The 23435-nt window shown below is 41.4% G+C and overlaps 1 long non-coding RNA gene across 1 annotated transcript in view; it reads left to right on the top strand.

Moving 5' to 3' along the window:
* Window positions 1-15108: 15108 nt before the first annotated feature.
* LOC135274245 (uncharacterized) overlaps window positions 15109-23435 on the top strand; it is a 45230-nt gene continuing 36903 nt past the window's right edge. The window contains exons 1-2 of the long non-coding RNA XR_010342056.1: window positions 15109-15195; window positions 17820-18033. This is a non-coding gene — a long non-coding RNA (uncharacterized LOC135274245). The remainder of the gene's footprint in view (window positions 15196-17819; window positions 18034-23435) is intronic.

Genomic DNA, 23435 nt, shown 5'->3' with positions numbered 1-23435 from the left:
TATATTAATAATTCCTGTGGGATGTGATGAAATTAATGTTTATCTGCAGATTGCTGAAGAGTTTCTCATTTTTTTTTTTTTGACCCAAGAGTATTCAGAGCAGAGTATACAATTAACAGAAATAAATACTTGAATGGGACATTTTATAATTGGCTTTCAGAGTTTTGTTGACAAGCTACCTTCTGTTGCTCTATTATTTGTAATTTTTTTTTTTTTTTTTTTGCCTTAACAACAACTCTTGCTAGAGGTTTTTAAATTGGTTTTGGCCCCCTGTTTAAGTAGAATAAACGCTATGAAAAATCTCTTTAATCAAAGAGCTTCTCTGGTTTTTAGTGTCAGTTGTGGTGGCTCACGCCTGTAATCCCAGCATTTTGGGAGGCTGAGGTGGGCGGATCACCTGAGGTCAGGAGTTCAAGACCAGCCTGGCCAACATGGTGAAACTCCGTCTCTACTAAAAATACAAAAATTAGCCAGGGGTGGTGGCGCATGCCTGTAGACTCTGCTACTCGGGAGGCTGAGGCAGGAGAATCACTTAAACCTGGGAAGTGGAGGCTGCAGTGAGCCGAGATCGCACCACTACACCCCAGCCTGGGCAACAGAGTGAAGGTCTGTCTCAAAACAAAAACAAAACAAAGAGATCCTCTGGTTTTTGTCTTGCTGGCTCTACTAATATCTGGCCACGGTGGTTATGGACAGGTTAGTATGAGATATGCTTTGACAAATTAGAAGATATGCTTGACATTTCCAGTAAGGCTGCTGTGCTACATGTTTAGTGCTTTTATTTGTCTGTGATACAATTATCTTGGGCTTCAGAATTCATCCTCAAAGTATTCCTCTGAATTAGGAATTCTAGTAAAAGTTACTGGTTGCAAAGGACAGACACTGACTCTGGTTAACTTCAGCAGAGAAATTCACTAGAAGGATACCTGGGAGCCCAGATAATCAATGTCAAGCCCAGAGAATCAGGCTTGACAAACAGAAACCAAGGCAGCTTGGTTACAAACTTATAGCCAAAATCATAGTACAGGAAGGGTCTGGTTAAAGCTTGCTGCTGACAAACAACATACAGCACTCCTGGCATCATCACCACTCCCATGATTCCAAGATATCCATCCTTGCATCTTTGAGTCGCCTGCTCCAGATTCAAAATTCCAGGTGGAATTCTGCTGCACCTGGTAGGTCACACTTAGGTTACCTGCCGGTGCCCTAGCTGTTCCTGCTCAGAGAGTAGGCACAGGGGCTTTTATGGCTTTCAAGTAGAAGGCACAGCTGGGAGTAGGTAAGGCACAAAATGGGAAGAGGCACTCACTCTCGTGGACTTCTGTTTTTAAACAATGAACAATTTTTATAAAGAATAAATTTCAATTTTAAAGATACTCAAATTCAGTAAATATTTCATGTATGAACTAAAATTTACATGCAACCAACAAAAATGTGACACCATACAGTTTGCAATCTGTTTCATTGTTTTAAATTTTAGAGACAAATTAAAAACTCCTTATGGTCAAACAGGATTGAAATAACTCACATTTTGTTTCTTCGTCTGGATAATTGCTATGTTATTATTGCTTATTTCGAAACTGTTTACGTGCAGGAATGTGTAACATCCCACAGGCTGGAAACACAAAATGTGTTGAAGGGAGCTTGGATGATTCCCACCTGTCTCAAACTTACTTTCAACAGGAATGCCCATGGCTGCGTCCACTAGGTCAGCGGTAACAGTAACTTCAGCAATTGTTTAGAGCTCGCAAGGAAGAGTGCTTTATCAGTGACACCGTGTAAATCATCAGCACTTGCTGATAATAAGCAGCAGACTGACTTGGAGTCAGTTTTATTATTGTTTTTAAATTATCACCCCATTATTGCCAGCACTTGCTCTTTCTCCTCTGCCTGCCAGTTGTACACCACTGTGGGTGGACCATTACAGGGGAAGCTGGTGATACACATTGACGCCAGGGACACTGAACCCGAGACACAGCAGAGGGAAGGACACGCGGTATTATCTATCTAAAAGATCAACAAAGATGAAGCAAGACGGCTTCCTACTAGGGAAGTCTTAGTGTGGCTCATTGTTATGCCAAAGCCTCTGTTCAGGATCCAGCAGGAAGGTTGTGAGCCGAGGGCCCTGTGGCCCAGTTAATTGTCCCCGGCTCAGCCCTGGCCAGCTGCCTCGGAAATGAATGCCTTTGGCCATACTGGCAAGAGGGACGGGAGAGTCATCAGTTCAGTTCACATTCATTGCTCCTGTGAGAAAGACAAGAAAAAATACACAGTCTGCCAGTGGTGTGTCCTCATCTCGTGAGAGATGGGACACTACTGACTAAAATCAGATTCCCATCAGAAAAGCACATCTTCCGCTAGTTAGGCACATTAGCTTTGTGCAAGGTGGGGTGTAAAATAACTTTCATTTCACTCATTTCAGAAGACAGGGCAGATGAGGGCAAGAGGATATGCCCCACATAACAAGGGCTATTGTTTGGTTTTCCAGGAAGCCATGGCCTGGGCAAGGCAGTGGGGTTTTCACAGCTGGACTCACCCCAAAAAGATGATTTTATAAATAGTGTTTTTGTTTTTCACCTTTTCAACTTCATTAGAAAATACAAGATTTACCTAACCCTAACCTTAACCCCCAGATGAATAGACATAACGAATTCCCAGACATATAGACTTGGCAATGACTGCTTCACCCCTGAACGGTCGCTTTGCACTAAGCACTTCTGACACTAATGTTCATGCTTAAGCAAACACATTACTAGGAGAGAAGAATGGCTCTGTCAGCCTGCCCGGGCCACTCAGCACAATGGGAGCTGCAGCTGCCCTGGATCTCATTAAAACAGGGGCAGGGAGACACAGTCCTGCAGACGCACATGGGGATTCTCTGATTCACAGACCTTTGCTTACATATCACACACAATCAGCATCAAACAGCTGACTTCAAGAAATTCCTAAGAAAGAAAACTTTACTGGTTTTCAACAAGCCTGAAATATTTGTGTCTCTGGATTCTCTGTCATTTTTCTTTTTCTCTTTGGTTCTTTTCTCTTTACATGAAAATATTCACATTTGCAAAATGAGGTGTGTTAGAGAATCGGATGATTTCTAGAGAGAGCTATGTTTGGGATCATTTCTTAATCTTTTCCATCATTGCTGGTTCCTTGGAGTGTCTGTGCTCACATTAGCATTTCTGTCTGGAGCTATGAATTATGCTGTCAAAAGGAGTTTCAAACTGGGTTTGTTACCTGGATACCCACAAATATGCACGGTCTGTTTGTATAAATCTGAAAAACCTGCCTTGTCCTTAGGAAACCGGGCCATTCTGCATACTAGGAAGGGGACGGTGAATCCAGGCTTCCGTTAGTTCTCTGGGCCAGTCGGGGAACAGTGCCTGGATAAATAACAGTAGAAGGAGTCCAGAGTCTATTCTTGACTGGGGTGGCTGTAATGCATTCACAGGGAGGTAGACGTCTCTGGCTGGAGATGCAGGGCCGAGCATGCCATCAGACATCCCTAAAGGCAAGCTTAAGACCACATCCCATCTGCCTACAATCACAGCAGTCACTATCCCCTCCACACGGTGCACAATATGCCACAGAACAGTCCAGCTGTTAAAGCACAGACCAGAAGCGGGGACCAAAGGAGACAAGAGCAATGCAGACGCTGGAGGGATCACAGGATTCTGCAGCTCAAGTCCTGGACCATCTGCACCCAGAGCCCACCAGATCTGCTAGGAGAAGTTTCAGCCATGCTTCTCTCATCAGACCAGACTCAAGCATTGGCATCTGACAATGTCCCCCATATGTCATTCTCACTCTTTTCAAAGCCCACTTCCCCCCAACCCACAGCCCAACCTGGAGAAGCCCACTGTGAGTCAGGATGATCATGTCAATCTCAGGACTCCTGGTGGCACTATGCCCAGCAGCATCCTCATGAAGAAAAAGCCCCCAGTGGCTTCCTGTCTCGAGACACGCTCCCCTGACGGCAGTTGTCAGTTTCCATCACCCAAACCCCTTTAGGCCAAGCCCACTGAGACTGGCTCACAAAAAAAGGGAGGCAAGAGAGGCAGCTGATGCTGACAGGGCCAGCTGCTTCAGCGTCATTTCCTTGCTGCCGGTGCTGGGCAGATGTTCTACTGCCATTTCCCTTGCTACCCATTTCCAATCACTGTCCTGGTAGCTTGATTTTACCTAGTTGAAGGTGTCTCCACGTGCAGCCTGTGGTCCACATATAGGAGAATCACCTAGGATGCATGTTTAAAGTGCAGGTTCAGATTCTCTGTGTGGGGACCCTCAAATTTCTTCTTTTAATAGATAGATGACTCTCATGCATGTAAAAATTTCAGAACCACTGAAGTTCTTTGACCACTGGCTCTATGTATTTATATTTTATTTAATTTGGATCTCAGTAGAACAGAGTAAATCATTCAGTTCATGCACCACTGCCATCATCAGTATGCTTTGGTGACCCATCCATGCTGCTATAGGTAAATCTCCTTTCCCACTTCTGGCTTTAATAGTGGCCCATCTTGTGTTTGTTTATGTTTAACTAAACCATTGCTTTATGAATAAACATCAGTCCTTGTACACACACACGTGCGCGTACACACACCCCATGATGGACACCTTTATATGTATTCTTGTGATCTGCACATTAGTGTTTTCTTGGGTACATACTCAGGGCCAAGACTGAATCCTTGATTTCTCTGGGGAAGCCTAGATTGCTCTGCAGGATGGTTTCATTCATTTCCACCCAACTAGCAGTGTGTCTTTGCTATATTTGGTTTTATCCAACTTTCTGTAAAGTGATCACTTATTGATTTTTTTTTTTTTTTGAGACTAAGGGCTCATTCTGTTGTCCAGGCTGGAGTGCAGTGGCGCGATCTTGGCTCACTGCAACCTCCGCCTCTTGAGTAGCTGGGACTACAGGCATACGCTACCACACCCACTAATGTTTTTATATTTTTAGTAGATACAAGTTTTCACCATGTTGGCCAGACTGGTCTTGAACTCCTGACCTCAAGTGATCCCTTGCCACCTAGGCCCCCCAAAATGCTGGAAATACAGGCACAAGCCACTGTGCCCAGCCTCTCATTGATGTTTTAATTTTTATTTCTCTGATTGTTAGTAATGTTCAACATCTCTGAATATACTTATTGGCCATTAAGAGGTTTCCTCTTGAATATTTTGCCTCTTTCCTGTTGTTTTCCCTTTTTATTACTGTTTTGCAGGATTTCCTAGATTGAGATCCTTTGGTTTGGGATGTCAATAGCATTTTCCTAATGTTTACCTGTTGGCTTTGTCTGTGGTATTTGTTAAAATAAATCTTTGATTTTGTTTTGTAGACAAATCCATCGTTTTTTTCCCTCCTCCTTATGGTTGTACTTTTGGGTTTTCCTTAAGAAATGTCTCCACTCAAAGACAGTGTGGTAATTCCTCAAGGATCTAGAACTAGAATACCATTTGACCCAGCAATCCCATTACCGGGTATATACCCAGAATTATAAATCATTGTATTATAAAGACACATGCACACGTATGTTTATTGCAGCACTGTTCAAAATAGCAAAGACTTGGAACCAACCCAAATGCCCATCAGTGATAGACTGGAGAAAGAAAATGTGGCACATATACACCATGGAATACTATGCAGCCATAAAAAAGGATGAGTTCATGTTCTTTTCAGGGACATGGATGAAGCTGGAAACCATCATTCTCAGCAAACTGACACAAGAACAGAAAACCAAACACCACATGTTCCCACTCATAAGTGGGAGTTGAACAATGAGAGCACATGGGCACAGGGAGGGGAACACTACACACTGGGGCCTGTCAGGGGGTGGTGGGCTAGGGGAGAATAGGAGAAATACCTAATGCAGATGACGGGGTGATGGATGCAACCAAGCACTATGGCACGTGTATACCTATGCAACAAACCTACTTGAATGTTTTGCACATGTACCCTAGAACTTAAAGTACAACAATAAAAAAAAATGTCTCTACTTGAAAGTCACAGAGATATTCATGCATATTGTTTTCTATTACTACAAAGTTTTATATTAAATGTTTGGGCCTTTAATCCATTGTACGGCTGAATGGAGTCAATTTTCCCAACACCATGTACTACTTAAGCTATTGCTTCTGTAGTGATTTGCAATGCCCCCTCTATCATATAACATGTTCTCCTCTATAGCTGGGTCTATTTCTGGGTTCTCTATTCTGTTCTCTTGGTCAACTTTTTTCCCCTTTTCTTAATCATGGCTTTGTGATGTGCCTTAATATCTAGCAAGGCAAATTTCCTTTTTGCCTACATTTTTTAAATTAGCTGTTTGTAGATGTTGATTCTTCATATAAATTTTAAATTTGGTTTTCAAAGTCCCAAAACCTTGGAGTGGGCATTTTACTTGAATTGCATTAGATCTACAGCTTCAGTTTGGGAAGAACTGATGTTCCTAAAATGTTAAATTATCCCACACAATCAGCATATCACTCTATTTATTCAAGTCTTTGCTTATGTCTATTATTGGAATTAAAATATTCTCCAAAAAGTCTGTGCATTGTCAGATTATTTCTAAAATTTTTCCTTTCCCATTTTTTCTGGACCTCTCTATTGATGATGATTTGCTTGGACCTTTCCTCCGCCCCCAGTCTTGTTTTCCTTGAGTTCTGACACCCTCTTGGCTTCTCTTTGCTTTCCTGGCTTCAGCCCTCACTACTCTGTCTCTACAGTTCTGCCTTTTCATCCCATTCCCTTGATCTGTAACTACCTGGTCACCAGGTGTGACCATTTAGATCTTCATTGCTCAGAGTGCATCAGAGATGTCACCTAAAGCCACATCTGACATGTAGCTCAGGATGCTAATGAGGCTGTCTGAGCGTAGACTATAACTTATATGAAAGTAAAAATGAATTAATGATCTGCAGACCAGTTTTAGGTCATAAAATGCATGCAAAATTGGATTTGTTCCAAAGGGTATCAGAAAAAAAAATGGCTCCTGGCAATATAAAGCTCAAATAACAGTAACCTAGATGATAAAGGCATGCATAATCTCACATAACAAGAAAGCTGGGGTATAGTTCCAGGGTTGGTACAGGAGCTCATGAGATCATTTTGGCATTTCTTCAGGTCTTTCTCTCAGGTTGCAAGATGGCTACTGTAGCTCCAAACACAACATCCTCGTTCCACCACGTTTAAAAAGCGAGGGGTTGAGAGCAGAGAAGACTGAAGAGAGCTCTACTTATGTTCTTTTTTTCCATCAAGGACAAAAACTGCCGCCCCTTGACTTTTGTTTCTAGCTCATTAGATGGAACAACATGGCATAACTACTCTGATCTATTGTTGGGGAAGGGAACAGGATTGCCATGATTAGTTTAGGCAAATTCATGATTTATAAAGTTTCCCTGGGCTGGACATTTTGCCAACCAAACACAATCAATCTTCTGATAGGAAAGAATACAGACAGAACAGTGTTGGGCAGAAAACTAAAAAGTTTCCTGATATGGATGGGAAAAGATTTAAGGCAAGATCATCTGTGTTCTGAAATATCAGGGCCCTGAAGTTAAGAGTTTCTCATCTATTTATTTAGCAGTATTGATTGATCTAGGCACTGGGAACACAATAATGAACAAAACTGGACAGGATGCCTAGCACCACCAAGACTGCAATGCTGTATGGGAGAAAACATCAAATTAATGTTCTCATACAAAAAAATAAAGTTACTAATTTAGTAAAGTGTTATAAAGGACAACAACAGGAGATAGGAAAGTATATGGTGAGGGTAACTGTCCTGAAGCAGTGGTAGTTCTTTCACATCCCTGGAAGGTACTGAAAAGGTTGATGGTCCAGCAGAAGCCTGAAGCTACCATGAAAGGGGAGTGTGTCTATGGGGCTAGGGGCAAGTAGCCGGGGCTCTAGAATCTAGTGGCATCTGTCCATTGAGTCCAAACAGACCAGTGTACAAAGTACACATCCCTGCCTCCCAGGCCAAGGAGCAGAATTGTCTAGCTACTGCACAGCAGAGATGAGAAAGGCTCCAGAGGACATTGGATGGATTTAAGAATCCCATCTCTCTTCTGCTGCCACAGGGTCACTGACCCATAGACCTTCCCTCATACACCCAGATATCATCTTGGAGGAAAGAAGTGAAGTCCATCTTGAAGACTTAACATTTTCCCCCAAAGATCTTATATCCCTATAGAAATATTAAAAGTATTATATCAGTATGAAATGGGTAGATTGGACAAAAATTAAGGTTGTTTCTGTACTACTGAGCAGATGGAGTTTGTGAGGAAAACTAGAGAAGACAAAAATTAAATGCATTTTTATTGCAACTGAATATCGTATGAACATATTTGAATTCTTCACAACAACCTTATGCGGGAAGTACTATATTGACTCTGTAAAAAGATAAACTTAGGCATATTAAAATATTAAAGAGTTAATTTGATCAGACAGGGCTCACAAATTGAGTTCTAAGTCGCAGGTGGTTTGGGGCTCCAATGAAGAGCATAAAGGGAAGGCCTTTTTATAGGGTGAATGCAGAAGCAAGGCAAATAAAATATTTGGTTAAAATGAAGCAATAGCCTTATTTAGATCACTCCAGTGAAAAGTCCTTAGTGAGAGTTTAGTTGGTGGTTCTGATTGGCTAATCTTAGGTTTCATTTTACCTTTTACACTGAGTTGGATTTCAGTCTGCTTACCTAGGAACCCAAGGTGCTGAGGCCGTTTCAACTTAATGGCTTCTCAATGAATTATTTTAATGCTCCGTTTTTTTTTTTTTCAAAAGTCAGAGTCTCTCTCTGTCACCCAGGCTGGAGTGCAATGTTGCAATCTCGGCTCACTGCAACCTCTACCTCCCAGGTTCAAGCGATTCGCCTGCCTCAGCCTCCCCAGTAACTGGGACTACAGGCATGCACCACTATGCCTGACTAATTTTTGTATTTCTAGTAGAGATAAGGTTTCACCATGTTGGCCAGGCTGGTCTCAAACCCCTGACCTTGTGATCCACCCACCTTGGGCTTCCAAAGTGCTGGGATTATAGGTGTGAGCCACCATGCCCCACCACAACTCCATTTTATAGATAAGGAAATTGAGGCTCAGAGAACTTATCTAAGGTCACAAAGTTAACAAGTGGCTGGTCTTGAATTTTAACCCAATGTGAGTTTCAAACCTCCATGCTTTTAGCCACCTCAAGATACTACTTTCTACAGTGGTACATGCAATTAAGAAGTATAGATATCTTTTCAGGATAATATGGAGGAGGAAAAGACGATTTCTAGAAAGGGAAAACCAAAGAAAGCTCCCTAGAAGAGGTAACAATTGACTTTATCTTTTCATCAGTGTTGTTCATCTTTTCCTCTTTAAGATAAAATGGTAGGCAATTGTCGGTCATTGATCATCTGGATCACCTGTTGTTTCTACTGTCTTCTTTCTCTTGGTTTTTCAGTTATATGAGCCTGTCTTTTGTTGTACCTCCTACATTTTAATGGCATGGCAGACATTATCTACACAAAGTTGCAGAGACTCAGATGATAGCTCCTTTCAGAGAGGGAATGCTCTCCCCCTGCTGTACAGAGTGGTGGCTGATCATGTTAATCCAATTAGTGATTTGCTGAGTCAAGGCTGAATTACAGCTCTCGTAAATCTCAGCCTTCCACAGGTTCATCTCTGACCTCCTAGATTTTCAACAAAGATCCTATTGTATTCTGCAAGACCCCTCCCCCAGCCAGAGTAAACTCTAATCTTAGTCTTACAAGAATGCTGAAAAACTGCACTCTGCTTTTTAGAGGCAGGTTTTCCACTTGTACTTTAGAATCTCTGCTCTGAAGAAAGCCAGTATGTAGCAAAAGTCCTCAGGTGAAAACAGGCTGACTTGTTTGAGGCCCTTTCAAAACTGATTTTCTCTATCTGGAGCAGTCTTTTGCCAGCCTTTGCACTGTATTGTGCACTGGGTTCTCAGCCTCCTGCAAAATGCCCTGCTGGTAAAAGCAGCTGCAGAAGCCAGCTCATTCTGCTTAAGTTTCTCTCTCCAGTGCATTAGCCCTTTCAGTATTCCTTGCCTCAGCAGCTCTCACCTTCCCTCAAACAGGTAATTTCTGCATTTTATTTGGCTTTTCTAATTCTTCTAGTTGAGGGTGCTGGTGTGCTGACAGCAAATCCATCTACCCAGAAGAGGAAGTAATTATAACCGGAAGGGTAGAGGGATAGGAATACGGCAAGTGAACTGCTGTAAGAAGCACCAGTGATCTCCCCGTCACCAAATCCAGTGGTGTTTTTCTTATCCGAAACCTCCCTGATCTTTCTGTATTATCTGGTTTCTCCTCAGAGGCTCTGTATTCTCCATCTTTCATTCTTTCCGTACTTTGCCTTTAGTTTCTCCTCTAACTCCTCCTTCATGCTTATCGTTATTAGTGTAACTTGAGACTCAGATTCCAACACTGTTCTACACAACCTTCCTTGTAAATCTCCAGTCGCTGGGCTTGGCCAGCCACCCTGTGTGGATAATCCTGGCTCCTCTGCTAAGAGCCTGGAAACTCTAATCTCACACTGATAGCCATTTATGTTTGCCCATCTGGACGAGGGCAATTTGCAATCTCTTCTTAAAGAGAAAGAAGAGTCACAAGTGATTGTACAAGCAGGGGTAATGTCTGAGAAAGCAGAAATGCTGATGCTAAGAATGGGAGAGAGGTTTAGAGGAGGCACTGGCCTGCAAGGGATAACATTTTACAAGCAAAGGAGAGGGAAGAAAATCATAAAAACGTGATTTTCCAGGGAATGTAAGAGACTTATATATAATCATTGTAAGATGTGTAAAGATTTTGGAAACAGATGTTAGAAGGGGAAAAAGTTTCACTATAAGTTATAATATGCAAATACCTTAAAATATAGACAGTATACAGATAGTATTTCAAATTAGTAGGGAAAATAAAATTTATTTAATAACTAGTGTTGGAAGTAACTGGTTAGCCAACTGGAAAAAAATTTTATCAAAACCTAAAACATTAAATCAGGATAAATTTCAGATAGATTAAATATTTTAAAATAAACCTGGCTGGGCACAGTGGCTCATGCCTGTAATTCCAGCACTTTGGGAGATCAAGGCAGGTGGATCACTTGAGGTCAGGAGTTCGAGACCAGCTTGGCCAACATGGCAAAATCCTATCTCTACTAAAAACACAAAAATTAGCTGGGCGTGGTGGCACCTGCCTGTAGTCCCAGCTATTCAGGAGGCTGAGAGATGAGAATTGCTTGACCAGGGAGACGAAGGCTGTGGTGAGCCAAGATTGCGCCATTGCACTCCAGTCTAGATGTCATCTAGAGCAAGTTTCAAAAAAAAAAAAAAAACAAAAACAAAAAAAACAAAACCCTTAATGAGTAAAAAGGAAGCCATAGGATATGTATTTTTAATAATCTTAGACTAAGAAAGTCCTAACTGAAAACACAGAAGTCTTATTTATAGCTTTAAACTCCTGGGCTCAAGAGATCCTCCCGCCTTGGCCTCCCAAAGTGCTGGGATTACAGGCAAAAAGGGAAAAAAAAGAAAAGAAAAGAAAAAAATTCTAATAGTAAAGTTGAAGATAAAAAACAAACTTGGAAGAATATGTGCAACTAAAGTCACAGAGAAATCACTAATCTTCTTCGTGTATATGGAGTCCTTATGAAGCAATAAGAAAGACCAGGCCAGGTGCGGCGGCTCAAATCTGTAATCCCAGCACTTTGGGAGGCCGAGGCTGGCAGATCACGAGGTCAGGAATTCGAGACTACCCTGGCCAACATGGTGAAACCCCGTCCCTACTAAAAATACAAAAATTAGCCAGGTGTGGAGCAGGCCCCTGTAATCACAGCTACTTGGGAGGCTGAGGCAGAGGAATTGCTTGAACTGGGAGGTGGAGGTTGCAGTGAGCCGAGATTGTGCCACTGCACTCCAGCCTGGGTGACAGAGTAAGACTCCATTTCAAAAACAATAATAATAATAACATGCTAAATAAAAAAGACTAAGAGTACAAACACTTTACAGAAATACAAATTACCTTCAAATTCTATGAATAGATTCTGAGTCTCACTCGTAATACAAGAAATGCAAATGAAAGCTATACTGAGATACTATTATTTACCTAACACATTAAGGTAACAAAGGTTAAATAAAAAGGCTGGCAACACACTATATCAACAAAGGTATGAAAAAATAGGTGCTTTCCATATTATTACTGAGAGGGCTTTAAATTGGTAGAGTCTCTAAGAGGGAAAATGTAGCAATTTCTGACAACATTGCAAATGCTCATATCCTTGTATCCAGCATTTCCCATTCTAGGACTTTATTACTGATATAAATTTGCTGATATATAAAATAATATAGTAATTGTAGCATTGTTTATAATAGCAAAATTTGGAACATGAATGTCCATCTCTAGGGCAACTGGTTAAATAAGGTATGCTTTATTCATGCAATAGAGTGTCATGCAGAGATAACAAAGAATAAGTTCTGTATGTATGGATACAGAAGTAAAAATATCAAGGTGCAGAACAGTGTGTGTAGTATGCTACCCTTTCTGTAAAAAATTTCACAAAAGAATATGTATATGTACTTATATATTTTAATTTGTCTAAATAACTCTGGATGGGTACATAAGAATCTAGAACCCGGTTTTCCACAGGATGGGGAACTTGGTTCACTGAGGGCTATGGATGGAAGGAAGTTTCCTTATTATATATCCTTTTATACATCTGAATTTTAAGCCATGTGATGATATTTTCTCATAAAAAGGAATTAAACTATAAAGTATCTTTAGGAAACTAAACATATTTTTAAATCTTCAGTGCCCTCGGATGGAAGGTTGTTTGCTAGCAAATGACTTTCCACAAGGTGGGAAAGGTAAGAGAGAGCCTGGATGCTTTTTAAAGAACATAGTTGGAGAGTTTTCCCAATAGAGAAAAGAAAACACACAGCTCTTCTCCGATTATCGGGCTTCCTCCCATGCCTTGGCTATAAAAAGCTTTTCTCCTCTGCTTTGCTTACAGAGCCACACATTTCCTGCCTCTCAGCTGTCTGTGTTTGCTAATGTCTAACCCAAATGACCTTAACAGAGCCAACCGGGGTGATAGGGATACCACTGAGAAATGTCTGAAACTTCTCTTTGAAAGCTCAATGTTGGGTAAGCTACCACTACTGAAGCACATGTGCACTTGTGTGCTATTTAGTGCACCTGTGCTGTTTCCTTTTTATGAGTTTTCTGAGGACTCAGTCAGTTAACATCAAAGGGCTCCTGTACATTTAACCCCCCTTTTAAATGGGTGCTCTAGAATCTGCTCATCTTCCCTTAAAGAATTCAGATGCTGGAGATCTAGAACAGAGAGGACCATCCTTTTATTAATCGTGTGTTTGCTGTCTTTGACAAACTGTCACTGTGACCATCTTCCTCCAGTACAGTTTTAGGTATATATACCTTTGTTCTAGTCTCAGTTCTCTACTAATTAGTTTTGGGTATAGTCTTGGCTTAGTCTCAGCTCTGCTAGCTATGTTAACATTGAACAAATCAATTTATACTTTTGGAACCCATCTGTGAAATTAGGAGATTAAAATAGAAGATGTTTAGGTCTATCCACATCTGAAACTCAAGGACGTGGTGGGGTGAGGGGGAAATTCCCTCCTCTACCACATCTCCAAAGTAAATAAATTGACATTACTCTTTCTATTAAAAGTGGCAGTCATTATTCTAAAAGCTTGAGGAGACTTTGGAATGAGCACTTTCAATCTGCATAGTCAAAATAATAGATAGCTCTAAAAGACTAACAGACATGACATCAGGGCTTCAGTCAAGTAAAAAGATAAGTGACAGAAGAGCCCAAGGATCTGTAAAAATTTAGAGTATGGCAAAGAAGGCATTTCAAATCATTGGAAAGACTATGTGGACTACTCAGTCCAAAGGTTATTGGGACAACTTGTTAACAAGAAAAAGTTAGATTCCCTACCTCACTCCACACATCTAATAAATTCCAAATGGCTTAAAAATATAAATGTAGAAAACAAAAGATGATAAAAGAGTATAGGTAAAAAATTATATCATTTTGGAATTAGGAATACCTTTCTAAGCATGATTTAATAATATTAGACAATAAGGAAATCATTGAATACTGGCCACTTAAAACTTCTGTGTGTCTAAACTACATACCATAAGTTATGAAAAACTGAAAAAAATTCGTAACATATATGACAGCAAAAGGTTAACATTGTTGAATTATGATGAACTCTTGGAAGTCAATAAAAAGGTAAAATACAGTTAAAACATGGTCAGACGAGTTACACAAAAAAGGAGAAATGCAAATGGCCAACATGAAAGATTTTTCACTTCACCGGTATAAAGAAAATGCCAATAAAAATAAAAATGAAAATGCCTTTTAACTTATAAAATTGAAAAAGGTTTAAAAGAATGATAATAACTAGTGCTGATGAAGGCATGAGATAATAGGTACTTTCAAAGACTTTAAAGGGAATGTAAACTGATTCACACTTTCTGGAGGGCAATTTAGCAAATTTAAACAGTATTTTAAAATGTATATACTCACATTTAAATGCTCACACCTAAGAATTTATCCTAAGGAAATAGCCAGGTAAGTGCATAAAAATGCCTGTATAAGAATGTTCTTTAGCAAGTCATTTATCATAAGAAAACACTGACAGACCTAAAGATTTGTCAGAAGGAAACAGAAAGCTATGCAATAATTTTAAAAGATGGACAGTGATGTCTTCAATATGTTAAGTGAAACAAGAGATTATGTAATGGAATATACAGTATAATCATATATACACACATCTTATGAAAACCAAATGTTAATAACTATCATCTCTGGATGTTTTGAATAATAGGCATTATGACTTTACTTTCTGCTTATGCTTACTGTTATTTTCTAATTCTTCAAAAATAATGAGCATGTATTATTTTTATCATTAGGAGAAACAATAAAACCATAACCCTCCTTCCAAAGCTCATGATTGAGCCTTAGAGATGAAAAGAAAACAACTGCAGAGGAATGATGCAAATATTTCCATGACACAGTTCTTGTTACCATAGCAAAGTGACCATAGGAATAATGTTTAAGACCAAACATCTGTGTCTGTCAAATGTCTCGGCAAGATTTGCTTCCTGTATTGCAGATGGAAAGCTGAATTTTCCAGTGACTGCCCCATGAAGTTGCCACTTCACAAGGTGGGTTCCAGCAATAATATTTTGAACAAGATCTGACATGGTCTTTGATCTCCACTTTCCACAGCAAAAAGGCATCCAAGTCATAAGCAGCCTATAGCTGTCTTTCTGTCTATCTCACTCTCTTTATCCAGTCACCTCCAATTGCATTCCTTCCTTTCTTCCTTTACCTTTTTCTCTTTTTCTTCTCCTCCCCCCATTCTTCTCTGCCTCTCTTTCTTCCTTTACACTCATTCTTTCATCAGACATTTCCTGAGAGCGTTTCAGAAGAGCAAGCACTGTTCTGGGCACAGAAAGCAACTTCGGGATCATCATGGGAGTGTGGGAAATAGTACTTTTCAAGGCCAAATAGTACCAGGATGGGGATTTACTTGACTTAATACTGAAATGCTTGGGGATTGACACTGTTATTATAGTTGTAAACATTCAGAATTCATAAACTTTAAAGCTTCAGTAAAATGACATATACAGTACTTTACAAGAGCACACATTTCTAGCACACATTACAAACCTGTTCCAAAACATGAAGCAAATGTGTATGTTTATAAAGGTATAAGCATAAAGTCTTACACTATTACAAATCAGCAGACAAATGAACAAGATAATACGAAAAATAATTACACATAAAATGAAAATTTAATTTGAAAAAATTATCATTGGAATACCAGAGTAGCAATATACTATCAGACTGTTTTTAAAAACACAATTGTTAAAGCAAAGTCCTTCAGTGCATTGCCAGCATAGTTTTATGCAAATTGTTCCAACTGTTGAAAATCCTCTTTCCAACTCTGTGCTAGTGAGTGAACAGTGAAGAGACAGTATGGATTAACTTCAAATTATTTCCCTCTGGCTGGGTGCAGTGGCGCACATCTGTAATCCCAGCACTTTGGGAGGCCGAGGCGAGTGGATCACCTGAGGTCAGGAGTTCGAGACCAATCTGGCCAACATGGTGACACCCTGTCCCTACTAAAAACACAAAAATTATCCAGGCATGGTGGCAGGTAGGTGCCTGTAATCCCAGCTGCTTGGGAGGCTGAGGCAAGAGAATTGCTTGAACCTGGGAGGCAGAGGTTGCAGTGAGCCAAGATCACGCCATTGCACTCCAGCCTGGGTGACAGAATGAAACCCTCTCTCAAAAAAACAAAATTATTTCCTTCTGACTCATTTGCTTTCAAATTATATGATCTCTTGCTTTATACCAAAGGAGTTGTGGGGATTCTCAGGAGTTGTGTATGCATGTGTGGTATGTGTGTAGTGTATGGTGAGTGTGTATGTGTATGTATGTGGGTACACATATATAAATGTGTATATGTGTAAAATGTCTGTGTGTATGTGTGTACACATAGCATGGGTGTTGAGTGTGGGTATTTAGGTGTGGATAACTGTGTGTTATGTGTGAATGTTGAGGGAGCTGTACATGTGTGTATGTGGTGAGTAGGTATGGATTACCATGTGTTATGTACATGGGTGAGATGTGTGTGGTGTATGTGATGTGTGGGCGTCTTGGGTGGGATTCTTGCAGAGACTGGCCAAGCTCTCAAACTCTGCAGTTTGACTCTGAATGTGGATCTTTCTCCACCTAATTTTGGCTAACTGTGATCAGAAGGCTGAGTTCAGTGTTTTGTTTACACTTGCAGGGACAAATTGCCCTAAGACCAATAGTACTAGTTGGTGAGGCCCAAGGACTGATAAACAGTGTCTCTAGGTCACTCTTGCAGCTGCAGAAGGTGACCTGCCTTGCTGGAAAGAGGCCTCCAGGAGACTCTGGGCAGCCCCAGGGGATGTCAGAGAACCAGGGTTGGAGGGTGCCTAAGAGATTATCCAGACTAGCACTTGTCAACCCGAGGACTTCAGATTTTAGTGGGTAGTAAAATTCATTTACTGGATTTCTAAGAGCTATTTTGAAGAATAGAATGAAATGGACTAGAACAGAATAGAATGAAAATGGCGTACATTGTACTAGTAAGAATAAGTGCAGATTCTCGGAACCATTGTTTCAATACTCTCTCTTTCTGTCTCGCGCGCGCGCGCGCGTGTGTGTATGTGTGTGTGTGTGTGTGTGTGTGCTGGGTTACGATGTAAGATGAATTTGTCATCATTGATTGTAGTTATTTTACATTTTTATTTTACAGGGAGAAAACAGAGAGTATCTGAGGTAAAGTGACCTGCCTTCTAAGGTTACTGCGAATTATAGGAAGAGTCTTTCCATGACAGCACATGCGCCAAGAGCCAAAAATGAGTCACTAGAAAGGACCAGAATAATGACTTCTGTCTTTCTTTAGTGGAAAGAGAGAAGTCAGTTTTAATCTTTCAGGAAAATATTATTGCTTCTCAAAATATTTAAACTTGTTGCAATTTCCAAAGGAGAGAAAGTTGAGTGATGTTTAAAGTCCCCTTTGATTTTGATCATTCTAAGTTCTATTATTTTAAAGAGATCAGAGAGAGAGAGAGAGAGAGAGAGAGAGAGAGAAATAAAGAATGTAGGTGACTCAATTGTGGTCTGTGGGGAAAAGCACTTTTATCTAGAAACAGTGAATATGAGTTCAGGGTTTCCCTCTGTCACTCTCGGCGCTGGGGCAAGTAATTGGGCATCTCCTCACAACTACTACATTCTTTCTATTTCACAGATGTCTTGCAGGAGTCCAATGTGCTCATGTATGTAAAATCCTTGGAAAAGCACAAGAGTGAGGCAAGAACTGCCGTCAGTGCCCTCACGACCTGGTTTGGTCTTTGCATCCCATCTTGGAGCCAGTCTTTGCTATGCCAGGTATGGACACGTAAGACCGACCTGGGCACCCTTCATTTACCTACACAGGGTGACTTAATGTGCTTCTTACCCAGGTGAGAATTTAAGTTAATTAATTATTACATATATAAGGGTTTTTCCAGTTAGAAACATGCAATGATAAGATTCTTCTAGGAGCATTAAAATCAAAACAAAACCTTGGACTGGGTGAAACCTTATGTCCTGACTTTGTCAGCCACTGTACCTGCCCACATAATGACCCTTGTAGCCAGAACTCCCCTGCCCATCTCTCTAGTCTATATCTTGACTGCTGTCCCCATCACTCTGAGTCCAGATCCAGACACACTGGGCTTCTCTGAGATCTTCAAACATTCCATGCTTCCTCTTTACCTTTGCATATGCTGTTCCCTCAGCCTGGAAAGCTCTTCCCTCCTCCACTTCCCTCTTAATACACATGCTCAGCTGTCAGATCTCAGCTGAATTGTTACCTCTCAGAGGCCAAGTTCTAAGCCCTGTAGTAAGCTTCATAGCACAGTGAACCTTGCCGTTGAAGAGTTATAAATATAATTTTACTTTCATTTGTGGATCCTTTGATTTATGTTCATTTCCTCAGCTAGACAATAAGCTCCATGAGGGCAGGGAGGTTTTCTGTCTTTACCTCCTGTTGTGTCCCAGAACCAGGAGAGTCTCTATCACATTGCTAGGTGCTCAAAAATGGTATGCTGAATAAATTAATATGTCTGTGAATCTATAGCTCACACTCAGAAGGCACATATTTCCTGCCCATTTCTGCTCAAGTTACATGATAGGCACTGAATGCACAAGGCTGTTAGCAACTTATTTGAATGTCTTAAATATGACCACAAATGGTTGTTCTGGAGAAAGTCTGCCTCAATCTAAACCTCTTTGTTGCAGGAAGATTCTGTGTTCTCAGTAGGTATACTCTGCATTTTTCTGACCAACGATTTTAGATGCTGCAGGCTCTTCCTGCTGCTCTGTGACCCTCAGTAGCTGAGGGGAGAGGGAATGGGAGAGACTCCCGTTTACTATCTTCTTTTTATTTCTCATTAACTGTGTACAGTGGAGATTCCAAACCGGTTGGCATTGGTTTGATAGGTACCACCGTTACTTGGATTCATTAAGCATCTCTCTAGGAAGAAGTATCTGTGCACCTGCCTATGAAATATTTAGTAAAGAACATTTGTGTAGCATTTCACACAGCACCCCAGCCTATGTTACTTGATTTCAACTTCACAACACTATTGTGAGAAGATAGCATTTTCCAAATTTTACACACAAAACCCAAAGACTTTTTAAGTTACTTGTCTAAAGTCGCAGAGCAAGTTTTTTTTTTTTTTGGGAAGGAGTCTCACTCTGTCACCAGGCTGGAGTGCAGTGGCGCAATCTAGGCTCACTGCAACCTCCACCTCCCGGGTTCAAGTGATTCAGCAGGACTCAAACCTGGCTCTTTCCATTTTAGTGTTTTATGTTAATATATAACATGCCCTTGGTACCTATGTTTGACAGGCGCCATAACATATCATACTTATTCCTTATGTTTTACAGCATTTCTTTTTTTCCAAATGTGTTAATTCATGTGATACCATAACTTCCTGAGGTAGGTGGGGCAAGGACTCATCTCATTTTTACAGAGAAGTGAGTAGGTTTCCAGTGGCTAAATGGCACATCTCATTAGTAGAATGGTTTGAGATAAATTCAGTTCTCTGCTGTCCAGGTGACTGACTACCTGTGGTAGACAGAATGACTCCCCAAAGATGTCCAAATCCTAACCCCCAAAACCTGTGACTATGTTACCTTATATGGCAAAAGAGACGTTGAAGATGTGGCTAATTTAGGAACCTTGAGATAGGGAGATTATCCTGAATTATCTGGGTGGGCTTGATGTAATCACAGGGGTTTATAAGAGGGAGGCAGGTGGGTCAGAGTCAGAGAATGAGGTATGATGATGGAAGCAGGGGTCATGTTCGGAGGCACAGTGGGTGAGCTTTGAAGATGCCATGCCGCCAACTTTGAAGGTGGAAGGTGGAGGAAGGAACCACAAGCCAAGGGATGGAAGTGGCCTCTAGAAGCTAGGAAAGACAAGGAAACAGGTACTTCCTATAGGTTCTAGAAGGCACAAGGCCTCTCAGACATCTTTATGGTAGGTTTCTGAGTTCCAGAACTATAAGATAATAAATTTGTGTTGCTTTAAGCTACTGAGTTGTGGTAATTTGTTACAGCAGAAATAGGGAACTGATACACCACTCCCAACAATGACTGACCGCAGCAGTGACAGAGACAATCAGACAACTTCCAGTAGACCCAAAACCCCAGGCCTGGAGGGAGGGGCCGGGGCAGGTCAGGGATAGGCCTTGGGATGCTGAGAGGCCAGTAAGCTGCAAGCCTCTGCTGCCTCACAGAGAGATGTGGGGCCTGCTGTTCTTCTCGCTAAAGTCTTCCAGTGGCCTCCCAGGGCATGGAGAGTAATCCTTAAGCTCCTCAACACAGCCCACCTCTCTAGCTTCATCTTAGCCCATCTCTCCCTCAGTCACCACACGGCACATGTCCCTGCCTTCTTCCTGTTGCTTGTGTAACCTTAGAATTTCACAAGGAAACTTCTGATCACCTGCTCAGAGAGCACCTACTGACCCCCTCTCCAAAGTGTCCCCTAGTCATTCTCTGACAACTACTTTTGTTTTCTTTGTAATGCCCAGTACTACTCATGACTTTATTTATATATATATGTATTTTTAAATTTTTAGTTCTGGTGTACAGGTGCAGGATGTTCAGGTTTGTGATATAGGTAAACGTGTGCCATCGTGGTTTGCTGCACCTATCAACCCATCACCTAGGTATTAAGCCCAGCATGCATTAGCCATCCTTTCTAATACTCTCCCTCCCCCACTCCACCCCACAACAGGCCCTGGTGTTGTTCACTCATATTGTCTGTGTCCCTCACTAAAATGTATACCCATGAGAACTACCCATGTCACAGCTCTGTCCCAAGTGCCTGACTATGTTTCCCATTCAAAAAATATCTGTTGAATGGACGAACAGACCTGAGGCAGCCTTCCAACAAGAGCACCTGCTTTCTTCCAGCATGCCTCTAGCCCTACAAGAGGAGTTTCTGCTTAGATAGGAACACTGAGAACCCCCAGAATCTTTTCTCTGCAGGATTCCTGGCTGCCTTTAGACACAAGCCTGGCACTCACCTCTGGGCCATGGTGTACTCCTGTTGATTGTAATTTCCATAGAACATCAACATCAAATACAGCCACTCTGTCACTGTAATGGAGCAAAAGAAAACAAGATGACTCCATAGTCACGTCTAGACACAGACAAAAATAAGAACATTGTCCAAACCACAAGAATGACCAAAGATGCTCCTTTCCTGGCTAATACGAGTGATTTCTGCTTCTTTATTAATACACCTTTAGCCTCATCTCATTCCTTCTGCCTTCTAGGTAAGAATTATTAAGATATGCAGTCCTAGACTTACCTCTGCTTCCTGATAACATCCAATCCAGAGCAATCTCCCAATTCCCTGAATCCTCACCAGTATCACCTAACCCAAGCCCAAATCCTTCAAGAAGTCTTTTATCACATCCTTTTACTGATAAGCCCCATGGCTCCCCATGCTATCTATGTGTTATCCCTCATTGCAACTAGTCCATAAACCCAACATTGTCTGACTTCAGTTCTCTAGCTAGAGAACATTGACAAAGTGGACTGGAAGGCAGGCCCGACTGTTTTGGCATCTGTGAGGGAGAAATTCTAGTTGGGCCAACTGGTCAGCTAGAAAATCCTGAACTGCTTTGCTAATGAAACAATAATACTGGATGCATCCGGGTGCACATTACCCAACTGGCACAAGACAGAGCCTGGTAAGGTTTCTGGTGGAGCTGCTTCCTTACAGGTGCATGGCAGGAAGGGGCCCAGCAGGTGCAGCTATGGTCTGCCTGGCTGGCCTCAGAGGTACCTCTGCCCAAGCCACAGCTGTTCCCCATTGCTAATCTATCCAAGTCAATCTCCTCAACACAGGTTTGAAAGCCCCTGCCCGCGTCCACTCTTTTCCCTGCCCCATTTCCTGTGCTTCTTACATTCCCTGTCTTCTCCCTGCCTGAGCTAATCTTGTTGATACCTCCACCGCCTATCACCCCCACGCCACCCCACAGCCTGCTCTGTCACAGGTCTGAGCATCTGCACCAGAGGGGCTGTGGCCTCTGGCCTGTGTCCACTTTTAAAGCCCTGCTTGATGATTTACTCACCTCTTTCCCCAAAGGCTTCTTGGCTGGGCCTCATTGGCTGCCCAAGCTGATAGCAGCTGCTCTCCACATTTACAAAAGCTGTTCCTGTGATGGTAGCTGACTGGGGTGATTTATGGGGTTTGGCTGTGGTGGGAGTGGGGTTCACATAATTCATCTCCACACCTAGAGCCTTAACTTCCCCAGGGCAGAGGTTCTTTTTTCATCCCCAGGTTTTTGATTACTTCCTCCCCAGTACCCAGAAGCTGAATAGCCAGTGCTCAGCACTCTGGAGGGTCAGTGCCCTGTGAGAAGGTCAGTCAAGAACTGTCTCCTACAGGGCTGGGGAATGATACCTGCTTCTCGGGTGATCAGTGCCTGCAGCTGGGAGGAATTTTCAGGGATTCTAGAAGCTCCTCCACTATCTTGATGGGCCTAAGTTGTTTGTTCCTAACTCTGAGCTTTATGGCTTTCTAGCCACAAAACCTGGATCCTGGGATATTTTTATTTCTCATTCTAGACATCTGCCAGCTTGTCTGACTACTCCAGGGCCCAGCTCACTTTAGTTACGGGTTATGATGTTCTTCTCATCAACCTCTTCAGGTAAACACCTGATGACTCTTTAGAGCGCAAGGTTAAAATTACATCCAAACAAATTTTTATGAAAGGAGGGTATTAGGATAAAGGATGCTTTTCTACCTTACAGAGAACGAGGTTAATCTAAATGCACAGATGTGGGGAAATGCCCAAGAAAGGATGCTAAGTGAAAAAAACCAAAGGTTGCAAAATAATATACACACCATGAGCTCATATTTTTACTCATATAGTTATATGATTTTTATGTACAGAAAGAGTTAAAAGGGATTTGGGACAGCAACTATTTTATTTTCATTTAATTATATTTTTAATATCTAAAAAAATACACAATTTTGCTTCACCATTTAAAACATACTACTTAATTAACTGAGGCTTTATATAGATCTTCTTTGTTTAAATTTTTATCATTTCCAATTTATTCTTTACTTTTTTAATATCTCAAAGCACTTTGGATTTCCCACAAGCTTTGTATTGATGCTTGCTTGTGGAAATCTGAGAAGGGATCATTCTAAACCCCTCAGAAAAACAGCTCCTTGAGGGAATGTCTGAGGGGCAGTTATTCATTGCATTCTTTCAACAGATGTTATTGAGTGCGACTGAGTACCAGGCTGTGTGCTTGACGCCAGGGCCTGAAGAGTTGACCAAAAAGGAACTGG

This window comes from Aotus nancymaae, unplaced genomic scaffold, assembly GCF_030222135.1.
Source record: "Aotus nancymaae isolate 86718 unplaced genomic scaffold, 86718_ANA_hifiasm-v0.15.2.pri h1tg000011l, whole genome shotgun sequence".
Lineage (NCBI taxonomy): Eukaryota > Metazoa > Chordata > Mammalia > Primates > Aotidae > Aotus > Aotus nancymaae.
The sequence above is the reverse complement of the archived record's forward strand: the minus strand, read 5'-3'. Positions and strand labels throughout refer to the sequence as shown.